Here is a 12785-nt window from a genome sequence, read left to right as displayed (position 1 = left end):
GGAGTTTTAAGTCCTTGCTACTTTAAGTGGAAAACACAAATCATGGTAAATGTTAAAAAAGTTTAAGTGTTTCAAAACATGTTTTAATAATGATTTTGAGCAAAAAGGAAGATCTGAAATAGAAAGCAACACAAATCTAAGCTGGCAACAACTCATTCATTTGAAGATAAAGAACACGCTTCATAGACCAGGTCCTTTGTAACCTTGCCATAATTTTGGGTTTGTACATTTTATTCATTTCAAGAGGTGGTATTAGCCACAGAATTATTGTTGTAATTCATTCCTTGTGTTGCTATGGATTAAACAGTAACTTATCTGTAGTAATTATGCAATAGGCTGTAACTACTGAAATATGAATACTGCCAGTTTGTCCCACTGTGTTTCAGATCTGCTACATAATTGTTAATGTTCACAACAGTGCAGTAATTGAATTACAGAACATTAGCCACATGATTATTATGATCGTAAACTGCTATCAAAGGGAAGAATGTAATAAGACTCCAAACTCTGAAGTTATGAAGTTCAAACCAGCTGTATCTGCCCCACTCTTATACTCAGACTTATTTCATCACTGATAGCCATTACTTAATTCACCTGTGAAATTTCAGCTCACACAACCAGCCTTATCTTCTGAAAGAGTTTCATGGTCCCAAGCTTTAAGTTTGATTTTGATGCAACCCACACAAATATTCTGTGTTGCTAAACTGGCCAAGTTTCCAATCCTGAAAAGTCTTTATATATTTATTTGAATGAACCTATCTTTGAGAAGCATTGAGCAGATATCTATCTGCTCCAGGTTACCAAACTAGGGTCCCGGTGGGATTCATTTGACCTAATGTCAGCTTTAGGTTGGATACCCAGGCTAAAGCAGATATACAGTTTCAACATACACATACAGGAAAAACAACCCAAAACATTTCAGGAAAGAATTCGTCACAAAGCAATGTGTCTAAGAACCTAAAAGTAGATATTCTTAAGAAATATTTCTGTTGAGCAGCTTTGGTTAAAACCCCATTTTTCTGGTTAGTTAGGGTACGCAAAAGTCTCAGCATCACTTTGGTCCCATAGTATTGGTGAACAAAGATCATTATCTTCTATAGTTTCTTATGTGTACCGCAATTGAAATACAAAGTCACCAATCCAAAGAGACTGCCCATTTTGATTCTGAATGCATCATAGTCCAACCTAAAAGCCCATTTTATGTCACTGTCTAATTGGGAAGACTCTATCCCTGAGTTCTACGTCTCAGATGGGATATTATCCTCATTAGTCATTTGTTACAATTTTTTTTTTTACAAGATGAACTAAATGCCTTGCATCAGAAGAACATGACTGAGAATATAATTGAAATAATTACTTTTTAAAAGACTTCTACTGTTATTTCTCAGGATTACTTAAACTACCAGAAAGACAGGTAATCTAGACCTGCATGAGCAAAGAGGAATCAATATGGAAACAGCAAGTGTGAGCTCTTCATCCACTGAGGCTTTCTACATCTGGCACCTCTGGGTTGTTCTTCCACTGCTGCACAGCTTTCATGAGTTCTTTTAATGCATGAAGCTGCAGATTATTTGTGGTGAATAAAGCCCTAACGGATTACTCATTGTTAATTAAATAACCTGATTCTGTCCACTGAATCTAATGCATTATAGTATTTAATGTTTGTTTGGTAAACTGCTTTGCTAAATGCTCCTTTGACTTTTATTGGTAATAAACATTAAGCATTTATGGCCTGTGAAAGCAGTTTCACATCTAGCTTATGCTGTTACTATTTACAGTTTGTTAATGAAATACCATTAACTTGCTCCAAACTGCAACTTGTTTTTGTTCTACTCCTTAACTTTTATTATATAGCATATAGAATAAGTCAATGGAAATCACATGAGCTATAAGAAACAATGGTACTTGCTACAAAAAAAACCTTTGCATTGTCAAATCCAAATATGTTTAACTATATAAAGCCACAACTAGTAATTTTTTCCTTTTTATTCCTGCTTTTGCTATATGTGCACATACATTTATTTGCATGTGCCATTCTCAGTCTCTGTTCCCTGCAAAGGGAGGACATCAGTTCCATGAGTTCCCAGGAAAAGTGCATTTGAGACACATCTGTAGAAAGCCTGGCTCAGTCTAAAATTAAACCTTTACTGTGCATGACAGTGGCTTCACACAACTGCAGCTATCTGATCTTAGTAGGTAAAATGTGCCTGCTTAAAAATAATAACTTTTCTTCCTCCCTCCACAAAAATAGACACATGGTTCTCTTTCTCTGTACTAACACAACGCAGCTCCTGAGAGCCCTTGAAATTTAAGAGCAGCAGCCTGTGTGTGCAAGTGATTTGTGTTGCTGCACTGAACAAGCAATGTATTTTATCTGCCAGGGTATAAAATAGAGGGTCCTGCCAATTTAACAGTCTCCTGTCTGTCATGTGCAGTGGCAAACAACTTAAGTGAGCCCAGCTCTCTATACGGAAGAAGCATGTGCTGTATTTATGAGAAGAAACAAATTGTGCATTTCAGCATAGTTCCTTTGCTTTTGCATTTGTTTTCAAATTATTTTCTTTGACTGTTAGATGTGCCCCACAAACATATTATTGAATATATTGTGTAATCATCCTCTATGTTTATCTGCTTGGTATGTATCCACAGAGGGGAACATACTGCCCAACATTTATGTTCTCTTTGCAACACAGACTTGAAAAGTTTTTTAAAAAATGGTTTGGTCTTTCTGATACATTTAATTCCTATAAAGAAACCATTACTGTGACAGTGCAGTTTTCTCTAATGGAAGTAGTTGAGTGATTCATTATTCTCCTTAGGAAATGTCTAGTTTTGTTAAAAAAATTCAGGAAATAAATGAGATGGCAAGAATTCCTGCTGTTGTGTGCTTAAGAACAACAACACATCTATCAAGCAATAAACACTACACAGTTTTAAAAGAGGTGACATTTCAGGTAGGCTGAGGGGACACCTTCTCTCTACAATTAACTGAAAGGAGGCTGTACCCACATAGGAGGCAGCTGCTTCTCCAGCTAACCAGCAACAGGACAAGAGAAAGTGTCCCCACATTACATCACAAAGGTTTAGAATGAATACTAAGAAATGTTTCTTCACCAAAAGAGACATCAAGCCCTGGAAGAGGCTGCCCAAGGCAGTCACCACACCTCTGGAGAGGGTTAGAGATGAGCAGATGTGGCACATGGAGACATGGTTGAGTGGTGGACTTGGCAGTGCTGGGTTAACAGTTGATTATCATCAAGGGCTTTTCCAGCCTAGACAGTTCTGTGATACCACGAGGGCAATACCCAGACAAGGAGGTGCCTGTGGGGCACCAGGCAGGGCTCAGAAGGGTTCCAGCCTCAGCCCAGCACAGCTGCTGATGCCAGCAGAGCCCAGGTGCAAGGCTCAGGATCAGCCAGGTCAGCACATGCACAAGGCAACAGAAACCACCAAGGAGGCACAGACCAGGGCTGCAGAGGGAGGGTTGTCCTTAGGCTGCTCTTTGGGTGGCTTCACTGGCATTTTAACGTCTCCAAATTTGCATCATTGCCTTTGGGTACTGCTCAAGGACAAGCAGTACAACCTTCTCCTTAGCTGATTTACTGAGCTATGATTTTTTTTGCTTGAAGTTCTTTTTATTTAATATTGATTATTGTAGAGTGCTGTAAGGTAACAGCATGAAAGTGTTATTAACTTACTGGTAGGGTACATTTTATCTTTGAAAAAAAAAAAGAAATGTTTGTGTGTGAAGGTTTTAATCTTCATGAATAGCTCCATGATGAATAAGTGTTAAGTGCAACATGAGAAATTTTGATTTTTAGACTCAAGTCATACAATCCGGGAAAAAAAAAAAGAAACACAATCTCACATTCTTCTATCCACTTCCTCTCTATCTACTTCCCCAAAATCCAGGCAGAAGTAAGCTAAGAGATGTCTAAAAGAAGCTAATCTATTCTTAACCTTGCTTCCTAAGTGACAGCAAAATTAAATTGAAGCAATCATGAATCATAGGAGGATCAGAGCTGAGTAACTAATTGGCCTATTTTCTGTACTGTCAGAATCCTCTCGAGCAATTTTCCTCAATTATAACTGCAAATCAGCATGTTATTTCCTCCTCACAAACTACCCTTTGCTGAGGGACTAACTAGGTGTCCCAGGATATTTCCTGATCTATTGCTGGAGACCAATTCCCACTGTTAAATAATTACCGAAAGTTCAGAGTCCCATGTTGAAGAGCAAAAAGAAGAAAAACCCTTTCACCTATAAAAAGAGAATAAGCCTTGTTTTTAATAGCAGGATTTCCCTATAATTGGGCATCTTCTTTGATCAAAGCTAGGGACAGCCTCAACAGAAGAGTCCCAACACTTGTTCTTCAGATAATGATTTCCCTTCAGTATGAAAGCTATAACACTAAAAATATGCCAAATGTAGGGTCCATTGGAAAAAGGGACAGCAGTTATTCATTGCTATTGTTCAGGAAGATCAAAGATGATTAAACTTGCATTCAATGACACCAACCAAGGGAAGTTGATAACTTCTCTGGCTAGCTGCTCATCACACACAATGCACATTCCACCTGCTATTTGTATTCTTGAAGATGCATTATTATGTCTATTATTTAGTTAACATCAATTTGCCCTTGTAATAGTAAATATGTAATGAAAACACAAACCCTCATCTATTATAAAGCATAAATAACACCTCAAAGAGATCCCTTTGGAAAAAGGAAGGTGATAGAACAACTGACCCTTCTAAAACATGCTACCCAAATTTCCTCACTGCAATCAGACTATAAATATACAGTTTAACAAAATTGATCTGGAATGAAATGAAGAAAAAAGAGGTTAAAATAATCAAATTCCTTATTCATTTCAGAGCAGGGTACTTCACTGGATGACAAAGCATTTGGGTCTCCCTGGTGACAGATCCAGCAGATTCACCCTGACCTGGCAGGACAGTGAGGAAAACCTACACATAACAGCCTTAGGGCTTTTATTTGCTTGCTTGTTTTTTAAAATCTCTCCCACTACAGCAGCTTGCCTGCCCAGGGGCTGAGCTGGATTTGCTTTCAGAGCAATTCCTTCTGGCTCATTAGTAATGACAGGCTCATTTTCCCCAGTGACACCAGTGCTAGTGCCACAGAGGCCTTTACTCATCTTTCAAATACAGTTGACATGAGAGAAGAATTGTTATAAGTAGTGTTCAGGCATCTTTCTTTGTTGCTTGAGCTGAGAAAGATTTTGGATTCAGCATAAGTAGTACAGCTTCAGACCGCATCCTATATCACAGAAAATAATGGCTTAGCATTGGAAATACTTTCATCTCAGCGAATCAAGAGCTTAAAAAAAAAGGCACAAAAACCCATAAATTGTGTGTATGTAGATGTGTGAATTATCTTAACATTCTTTTCTACATCATGAAGAGTTTAACTTTTCCAAACAGTGCTCTCAGTAGTGACATTTGAAAATTTTTTTTCAGTGGGGCTTTTTTTTGGTTGGTTGGTTGATTTTTGGGACTTCTGTTAAGTAGGCAGCTATCTATAAACTAAAAAAAAATAAATTATGGGAACATCACAGAGATACTAGAATATATTTAAGGTTTCTTAGTTCTCAATAGCTGCAGTGGTCCTGTCACACTTAGAACAACTCAGCAACCAAAGCTCCATCATTGCTGTCTGGGAACAGCTGAATGACCATCAGCATCTCCAAGGTCTTCTGCACTAGAACCTTTTCAAAAGACTGGGCTATATACCTCATATCCTGTTTTAATTTGGTCTAGTGAGATTCTGGAAGTTTTTATAGTATTAGAATAGTACTACTTCATAGTGTAGAATAACAAAGAGACTACTCTCTTCAGATCAGCTGGAATTGTGACCCAAAATTTTCAATTAATTTCTAAACCCCACAGAAATATCCATCAAGTTTTGGATGGTGCACTGCAGCTCTCTAATACAGCACCTACCATGTCTGGAGGAGGAGTTTCATTGAAGGCGTTTAAATGGTCATGCTTAAATAACTAACTTCAGATAGCCTCAATTCAGTAATTTCCTGAAAGTAAAAGCTGTGCTATGGTCATAATCTGTGTTCAAGGAAAACTTTTTACCCTGTCCTGTTAAGAAACAGAAGAATGTTCATCTGAGGTCAACAGGGAAAACATTTGAAGACAAAGACAGAAATTATCTAAGGAATACTTCAAACATGTATCAACTGCCAATTTTTCTATGTCCTTCAATTTTATTGTGTTTTGGCAATGAGCCATTGCAGTTCCAAAGCAGCAGCTTTTATTCAGCTGTGGACCACAGGGCACAGCATCCCCTTTTTTCTTGGTCTGTAGGGAATTTCAGATATGCATTAAAAAAAAGCAAGCAAGCATAACACTATTGACTACAGTGATGTTTTGATGTTTTGCTGGTAGAATAGAATATCATTTAGCTTAAAGCAAGTGAATGTGAAATCTAATCAGGAGAACCCCAAGGAGAGCACAGGATTTACAACTCTCTAACAAAGATGAGCTGACAGAAGGTTAAATGATGTCATTTCTAAAGTACTAAAGCATTGTCTGATGGGGGAACTGCAGCATTGGAAAGAAGATGCCTTGAACTCATGCACAGAAGTAGGAGGCATGATGGATATTTCAAACTGTTCAAAATTGCTCCCAGGAGAGTAAGAGCACTCAGAGCACCAGAACCATGCCAGAACACCATACCTAGGCTCACATACCTTGCCAAGAACCAAGGCTGCCCAGTGGATGTGCTACTTGTTCGACTCTGACAACCCCCATCAGAACCTCCCAGTCTGATTGATCCATATTGTGCCTTCAAACTGTCAAAGCAGAAAACATCTACAAAGGTGCCAGTATTTAAGGGCACAATTGTCATTCCATTGAGAAAAGTTCACCAGAAAGCAGCATTAAACTTTAGACTGACAGAGAGCAGGCTTAAATTAGATAACAGGAAGAATTCTTTCCTGTGAGGGTGGTGGGCCCTGGCAGAGGTTGCTCAGAGAAGCTGTGGATGCCCTATCCCTGGAAGGATTTAAAGCCAGAATGGATGGGCCCTTGAGCCATCAGCCCCAGTGGAAGGTGTCCCTACCCATGACAAGGGATTGCAACTGATGGTCTTTAAGGTCCCTTCCACCCTAAACCCTTCTGTGATTCTACAGTTTGCTGGAGGAGGCAGATGAACTGTAAATTCAGAGTGTAGGATGATGCAAATCAGGACACGTGCTGCTGGGATGTCAATCTGTACTGCAGAAGTCAAATCAGAGCTAGCTTCGAATGGTATTTAAGCTCTCTCAAACTGTGCTACTGAATCATGCATATTCATTTTGTTTATTTTTCTGATCTTTCTTTAATGTGCTTATCAATCAATTGCCACAACTATTTGTCATAAGCTCCAGTATTGCTGTCCCATACATCAGCTCTTTGATGCCAACCAAAGCAAAGCTGATTCCAGCTTGCTGCTCCAGGACAGGGATCTGGAGACAGCCCTTGCACACACACAGTACTCAACAGGACAATACAGATGACAAGCACATGAAACTAGATCATAATGAGGCTCCAACCTCTGTTCTTCACATCTTCCCTCAATGACTGGTTCTAAACTAAGGCTCTGGCAAGAGATTTTTTTTTTTTCCTGCAATGTAGCCAGCTCAAGCTCTGGCCTTACATATTGAAGCCTCCTTGTTTAGTTCACACCCATGAAAACAGCTGTAGAATTTGAAATTGTTAAAGAAGATTAATTTGAATAGTTAAAGAAGCTCTGGAGTAGAATTCACATGAGGCAGCAATGCCTGTAATTGTTCCTTCTCAGCACTGTGTGTCATATAATCCTATCTCTCACCATACCATCAGTGCTGTGCTGAGCAAAGCAAACTAACAAACTGCAGCTCAAGCCTTTTATACTGCAAACCATTGCAGTCACACTAAACTTCCTCACAAATGGTCATACATTCATTAAAAGCTGTTACTGCACTGGAGGTTAAAAACACTTGTGTGGCTCACCTTCTCTGGGGGTAAAAGTCTCCATCTCACCAGAACATAAATCATGATAAAGCCTTCTAAAAATAAAACAAAACTCTCCTCAGAGTTTGAATCTGGTTTTTCCCCTGATTTTTTGCCCATGTTGTGTCACAGTCACAAGCAATGTGTCTCGTAATGTTCCCTCCTCCATAAAGCACAGACTATGCATGTGCTGGCACCAGGTCAACACCACGCTGGAAGAACATCACATGGCAGAGGAGCTCCCACATGGACACCAACAGCTCAGAGAATAGGCTGGGGAACTGAAAAAGTTGAAAGACAAAGGCCCTTTTTTCCTGCTTTCCAGAAAAAAACTTCAAGGTTAACTACAGGATAGTTCAAGAAGTGTTTGGACAATACTCTCAGGTACCTGGAGTGATTTTGGGGCTTGTCTAGACCAATGCCCAGAGTTGCACTCAATGATTTTTGTAGATTCCTTCAGATCAGGTTATTTTGTGATTGTTTTTTCCAGGTTAGTATTATTTTGATAACAACCTACACTGATTTTTTTGTATGATACTGTTCTCTTCAGTTTCCACTGTGTTATGTGCACATGAATGCAATGACACACACACCAGAAAACACTTCACTGAGATCTCCACCAGCTAAAATACAATACAGCCTTTCAGGGCATATGTTAGTATTAAAAAAAGCCTTACTTTGCTCTTTCATTTTCTTGTATTAGTGGCATCTATTGGATCTTACCTCAAGTAGAATGTTTATATTTTACCTCCACTAAAGTGCAATACAACAGAACAAGTGCTAGATGACATTTCCCTTCTCTCTTGCATGCAGTTACCATCAGCTTAAAAGCACAAAGAAATCCAAAACATTGCTGCGCTACTTTGAGAAACTTAGAATTTACACCAATGAAGAAATCCAAGAAACTAATCAGTGTTTTCCCTGCTTGAAAAAAGCAAAAGCTTCATGGCCTTGAGTGTACCAGTAGCCTTTGACCACTTCACCTGAGGCTTACATGGCAGCAGCCCTCCCCAAAACAGCCCTTGCCTTTGGCTCCTGCTTTGCTGCCTCAGTGGGACAGCCCCACTTGTGCTGCTCCACTTCAAAGGACTCCAAGCATTCCTCCCTGAAAATATCCTTTTATATGTGGTGTCATGTCAAGTGTATACTACCTGTGTGCATAACAACAGCTGTAGACAACAGTGATTCAATAAAATAAAAAATCTATAAATGGCATCACCTTGCATTAAACTTTTGACTCGAGGGGAACGTGGAGTAGACTTGACATTCACAGTTATTCAGGTCAGACATTTAACTCTGCATGGTCCAGGTCCATCTCTCCCCAAGGAAAGGCTGCTCTCTCCTAATGAATGCATATGCTCACTTTACATTCTCCCAAAGCCAAAGGAGGTTCAGATTGAGCTTGGCTGATATCCAAGCTCAAGCTGCACAGAAACACGAGGTGACTGTGAATACACTCATCAAAAATGTAGAGTAAAGAAAGGAGCAGAGTATTATCTCTTAAGAGGGGAGTTTAATTCTGGTTTCTACCCTGACTTTATACCAATGTTGTCTCATAGGTATTAGCGATGCTATTTCTAATCACCCCTAATATGACAGAAAAGATAATTAGATTAAATACAGCCAAAGCCTTTGACTTCTCTTGTGCACCCAAATGATAGCACCAGAATGCTAACAAAAACCATGTACTTGCTCAAATAATCCTTTTGAGCTCAGATATAAATATGGGCAAGTAAATTGCAAAATTAAGACCCAAATTTCAGAACAGGCAAGAAAGAAGGACAAAAATGCAACCTTCACAGCTAGCAAAAAAAAAAAAAAACTACCACAGAATTTTTTTCCTGTAAGGGTCAGTAAAGTAGGATTAGTTTTTTTTCTATTGATGAAGGTTTAAATATTATGTACAGATGATGTTACATTTATGTACAGATGATGTTACAGTTGATGTCTGAAAAAAGAAAAAAGTTCCTAAGTGACTTGTGGTCAGTTTATTTAAAAAAAAAAAAAAAAACCCAAAATATCAGTTTTAACACCAGTATAAGTATACATAAATCAATTCAGTCTGAGCATACTTTGGACTAAATATAGGGTTTATTTAGCCAGACCGTTGTCTTATTCAACACGTTTACTATCCACATAACTGGAAAACCCAAAGTTATAAGTGAACAGAACTCCAATACTGCAAGACTTGAATAGCAGATGGACTCAAACTATTTTGAAATTTTAATTTTTGCATTTCTCTGAGTTCAAGGTGGTCTGTGCGCATATCCTGGAGATTTCTGCTGGGCTGAAGCTCTGCTCCTCCCGAATCTGTTGTAATGATACAACAGATGCAGATGTGTTTAAAACAGAAGAATATTTGACATTAGAGGCTTGTCAGTAGCAACACCCAGACCCTCCAGGTGCCACCCAAAGGTCTGACAGAGGCCCACAGCTCTGTTTGGATCCCACCACCTGTGAATCTCCCTGCATAACTGCTTGGAGCCTCACTTCATCTTCCACACTCCAGTGCCTTTGATTTTATTAGATGTTCTCATTGATTCCACTTAACGATTTATATATTACCTATAGTCTAAGTGAACTGGCATTTTTCTACTGAAGGTAAGACAAATTACAAAGGGAACCCACAGTGGGTCACATAAAGCAACCACAGTGATCTCCAAGGAGATATTAATTGCCAAGTTGTGGAAACAGAGTAACCAAAGAGAAATAACCCAACAGAACTGAAGGCAATTAGGGTGCTTCATATTATAGATTGAAACCCAAGGACCTCAGATTGATAAGAGTGGACTTGAAAACCAGTGAATTTGTTATTAAAATGACAGACTGGCAATTTGCGTGCCACTGATTGTCGTAAGAGTAAAGTTCTACAGCTCTCAGGCGCTACAGTTCCAGATGGGAACAAGGAGCAGAAGCAACAGCATGGATGTGAGGCGCTCAACCTACAGAAACCTCTGCCAGTTCTTCATGCAAGTCTGAAAGACCTGAGCCTGTAATTCCCTCTGAAGCAAAATGCAATTAGCAAAATTATTTATTTTCCCAGAAGAACACCCAGTGCTCCAGGAGATATGGTAAAACAGCCTTTCCAAATTAAAATGGATGCTGTGCTGCAGCATATAACCCAAAATAAAGGAAAACAAAAAAATTTTATCTTAAGTGATAGCTCAGCATGAGTAATCCAAAAGCAGGGAAAATGAAGTATTAATAGCAGATAATTTGTAATTCAATATAGGCATTATTATACATGGCATTAGAGTTATTAGCATTTCACTAACAAGAGGAGAAATCTTTGGGAACCACCATTGCACTATTCCTAGCTAAACAGCCCTTCTTTAGATCCCATCTGGGCAGTGCCTATACTTGACCTTGTTTCCAGAAGTCATCTATCTCTGTTTCTTAAGTAGGAAACATATAATTACTATTAATTCAAGGGGGGGGGGGGGGAGTTTAAAATAAATAGTATTTTTTTGTGTTGAATCAGGTAAGCTGGGGAAATCACAACGTTTGTGTTGAAGTGCAGTAAATGTTAAGAATTCTACAAGATTCCAATGGAGAACCATCTCATTATGACAAGAATTAATGAGTCAGAGGCAGCATGCTCTGGAAAAGATGGGAAAAGATGAGAGAGGTGCAGCCCACACCTGCTCTGCTCTCTCCACAGAGAGAGAACAGCGCTGTTCACATGGAGAGGGTTTGGGAGCCACAGCCCTGCCTGGGCAGGAGAGTGCCATGGTCCTGAGCTGAATGTGCCCCAGTGAGGGCCCTGTGGCACAGCCCCTCAGCCACAGCGCCAGGAGAGCCCCAGATGTGCCAGCTGTGCCACCTCCAAAACCCAGCAGTGCCTGATGGCAGCAACACTGAGCAAAGCACGGCTGATTTAAGGGGATGCATGAAACACAACGGGCTTCCATTACAACCTGCCATCCTTTTTATGCCTTTCCTGCATGAGAACCTATTGAAAACACCCCACCACTATAATCACAAACAAAGCCACAAATATGAAAACAAATAAGAGGTGAAGCACCGCACGCTGTTATTGCAGAGCACCACGCACATTCAAGCCATAAAGAACGAGAGGGGAGGGAAGGAGCCTGCTGCAGCTGCACTGTGTGTCCCCATTAGTACCAGCAGCAATACTCCAGGGGATAATTAAACTCTTTCTGCTCCTTCTCCCCGCAGAGCAGCCCCGGCCAGGCCCCTTCTGCGCAGCCCTGCGGGGTTTGACAGGCACAGCTCAAACATCTCCTCCAGTACTGGCACCCCCTGCCTCCTCCCATTACACCTCTGCAACATCAAAGCCGCCCTCGTTTCAGCATTTACTCAGCAACCATTCAGGTTTCAGTGAAACCGGGAAGATTAATTAAGTGATAGCAAGTTTGAACATGGGAGATGAATGATTAAAAGTTCTCAAGGTAAGAGTAGGTACTCTCTTTTCAGCAAATGGTACCTACTTATATTGATGAATTTCTTGCTCAGTGGTCTATAATGTCACTTTTAGATGAGAAGCTGGAGTGCTGTAAAGAGAAATTCTCTAAAAACTACTCTGCTGACATTGTAACACCACTTAAGTACAAAGTCAGATAATGCAGTATCACTCAAATACTGCCAGACTGAAAATATTTTTAAGCTATTGAAATGAAAGAAAGACTTCTGATTTATTTGTATTGCTGTAAAAATTATCAGAGCAGTTTAAAAAAAATTTGAAGTGTAGCAGTTCAAATTATTATGTTCAAGTGATATTTTCTACTTTTTTTTCCATTTACAAGCTGATCTGCACTTCTAAA

The sequence above is a fragment of the Zonotrichia leucophrys genome, chromosome 4A (assembly GCF_028769735.1).
Source record: "Zonotrichia leucophrys gambelii isolate GWCS_2022_RI chromosome 4A, RI_Zleu_2.0, whole genome shotgun sequence".
NCBI lineage: Eukaryota > Metazoa > Chordata > Aves > Passeriformes > Passerellidae > Zonotrichia > Zonotrichia leucophrys.
The sequence above is the reverse complement of the archived record's forward strand: the minus strand, read 5'-3'. Positions refer to the sequence as shown.